The sequence below is a fragment of the Citrus clementina genome, unplaced genomic scaffold, assembly GCF_000493195.1.
Source record: "Citrus clementina cultivar Clemenules unplaced genomic scaffold, Citrus_clementina_v1.0 scaffold_8, whole genome shotgun sequence".
In the NCBI taxonomy this organism is placed as follows: Eukaryota; Viridiplantae; Streptophyta; class Magnoliopsida; order Sapindales; family Rutaceae; genus Citrus; species Citrus x clementina.
In genome coordinates this window covers 7,790,454-7,793,639 of record NW_006262022.1, presented here as the reverse complement: position 1 = coordinate 7,793,639, position 3,186 = coordinate 7,790,454, and positions in this window count along the sequence as shown.

The following is a 3,186-nucleotide window of genomic DNA, read 5'->3' as shown; positions in this document are numbered from 1 at the left end:
TGGTATCTTTATACATGCCTATAACTTCATCCAACAAAAGCAACAGCGTGCAGTTTACACCTTTTCTTTTTTAATCTGATCTGACAACACTAAAATCTTTGGAATGCCACGTAATTATTTTTATTGATTGACCCAAGCACAAAACAAAGAAAGTACCAAAAATTCATTCAATTCACTCTATCACCAGATTGCAGTAACAAAAAGAAATTTTTATAGGGAAAGCAGAGTTGCTAGCATGGTCAAGAACCTGAACCGTGTAAAAAAGAGAAATGTGTTTTCGACATTTTACTAATTATCATAGTTGCAACCACAACCATATTAACTAATATGGGGGTTCTCTTAACTGGAAGAAATGATATTTTGTTGCCTATCATCAATAACCGGTCATCCAAATTTCTCCATGACCTTAATTTCAATCTTCCTAATAGTGAAAGAAGACTAGAAATTTATTCAGAATAAATTAAAGATAAAAGGATAAGAAAAAAAATATATATATAAATTAGCACTCACAAGCACAACTACAACTTTGTCACCCACTTTGAAATTTTTAACTTCTAATCCTAGCCCTATAAACTCCTTCTACATCAGATGTTGTTCCAAAAAAAAAAAGCTTCATCAGCAAAAATAAATACCAGAAGCACAATTTGTTTGTTTTGAAAAACAAGTCCCTTCTGCCGAGCTGGAATTTTTTTCATCTTCACAATTCCCTTATGCCGAGCTGGAATTTTTCTGACCGAGTCTCCGTTTGTTCCCATAATGGCGGCGAGAATCCGACCGAGTCTCGACGACAGTTCATTGCTACGACTCGTGATTGCGTCCCTTGAGTCTCTATCCGAAATCCAAATGCCGACGAAGACGGCCGCCTCTACGAACGGTTCTGAAATCACGCCATGCGTTGATGACGTGGCGGTGGCGATTAACAACAAGAACTTCAACTCGGAGGAGAGGTTCAACGGCTGTGATTTTTTGTTGAAGCGGTCGTATTCGTTCCGATTCAAGCGGAGTCTTGCGTCGGAGAGCATGGTGACGGAGGCGGTAACGGCGTCGGCGTGGAGGTACAAGAGGGGGAGTTTCTGGAGCAAACGGCTGTCCCCGTTTGGCTCATTGACGAAGTCCAGAGTCTTCTGGAGCAAAGGATTATATACTTCCTTTTTGTTTTCCTTTTACTGATATTGTAGCTATAGCCGGTTACCCATTTTGTAAGTGTTAAACCTCAGCCGTTGATTACCTTTCTTTACGATCTAAATGGTCATTTGCAAAAGGACAAATGACTGGGGTACCAAACCCCTGACGCAATGTAGCTGGACCCTATAACATAAATATGAAAACAACGTTTGAAAAAAATATAAAGCCACCTTTAAATTTATTGTACAACACTCGATCAATATTTGTCGTAAGTCTTTCTTTTACATTTAAAATTTCGTAATAATTTAAATAAGACAAAAGAAGTGGGTCTCACATATAATTTATTGTATAATTTTTTCAAAAAAATATTATTTTAATACAAACAACCAAAATAAACTTCATATTCACTAAAAATTAATCATATATATTATAACATAAATATGAAAACAACATTTGAAAAAAATACAAAGGCAAGCACTAGAACAATCTTTGCGGTAGGTCCCTTCTTTTGCATTTAAAATTTGTTAATAACTTAAACAAGACAAAAGCAATGGGTTTCACATACAATTTATTGTATAATTTTTTCAAATAATATTATTTTAATACAAACTACGAAAACAAACTTCATATTCATTAAAAATAATATATATATATATATATATATATATATTATAACATAAATATGAAAACAACCTTTAAAAAAAATACAAAGACACCTTTAAATTTAGAGAGCCTCTGAGTTACAATTATTGTCACTTACATTTCTCATGTATATAAATCATCTTCATAATGGCACAAGAAAAATACAAGGGCTTTATTATTGGCTTGCTGCTGCAGTCCTGAACAACGTCCATTTGCGTCTTGATTGCGGGATAGCTTGATCAGTGGAAACTCCTTTTTGATTGAAGGAATTAATTAAATTGCCATCTTGGAAAGATGATGATACTGGCATTGTTTCCATTTTAGCAGCAGCCTCATATTTTGTTGGCAAATGCCTGCCTCTTCCGTAGCTTCTTGCTGCTGCTGCAGCAGAATCAAAAACAGTTTAACTTGCTTCCTATATATTGTAATATAACAAGAAAATTCACTATAATTTCTTTTATATTTTTCCACTTACTTTTCTGTCGTTTTTCATAAATCCCAAAACAAAACATTTTTTGTCTCTTAATGAGAAAATTGACAGCAAAATAGATTACAAAATGTTGTTCAATTACCTGATCAGAGTGAGACAATGAAGCTGAGTGAGAAGAGAAGTACTGCAAAATCTCAAAAAACCTTGCTTGCCCATAAATGGCAGCCTTCTCCCAAAGCAGAAGACCTATTTCCCTGGCCTTAATTCTCAGCTTTAAAAAATTAAGATCAATTTCTTTTTCATGTTTTGCAACATAAGGCCGCAATAAAACATTATATAACATAATCTGTCCCCTGAAGATATTAAAAGCTGAAACTTTTTAAATAATTTCAATCAGAAATTTTACAGAGTACTGAAAAAGATGATGAATTATTGCTGATTTATTACTTTTGTTTTGGGATACCAAAGATATATGAAGAATGCCAACTTAGCTTTACTGTACATCGGTAACCTTCAAGTTAATACGCAATACTGTCACGTGACGTTGTACTAAGAGTTTTGTTATTCATAAAAATACACATACCATGAAATAAAGGTATCGCCCACCCTCTCACCAACTGTGAACACAGCGACCAAAACCCTATAATTACAATACAACGAATGCAATTTTTTGTTATTACAAGCAAAAGGATGCCTAGGTTCGGACGTCGTGATTTTACAAAATCAAGAACTAGAATCAGGTGCTGTATAACTCTGATTCTAATAATTTGAATTTATTAAATCCAAGCATCCAGACATGAATATGACTCGTTATATGTACGGGATTAATTAGTATTGTTGCAAAATAATTCTTAATTAGTTAATAGTGTAAGCACTGATCCATAGTTCCATACCAATATTGGCACCAAAACAGGAGCTGTTCAGTATCTGGCTTGTTCTTCTCTGCTGCTTTAAAGCACTCATATGCAGGGTAAGCATAACCAAAAATC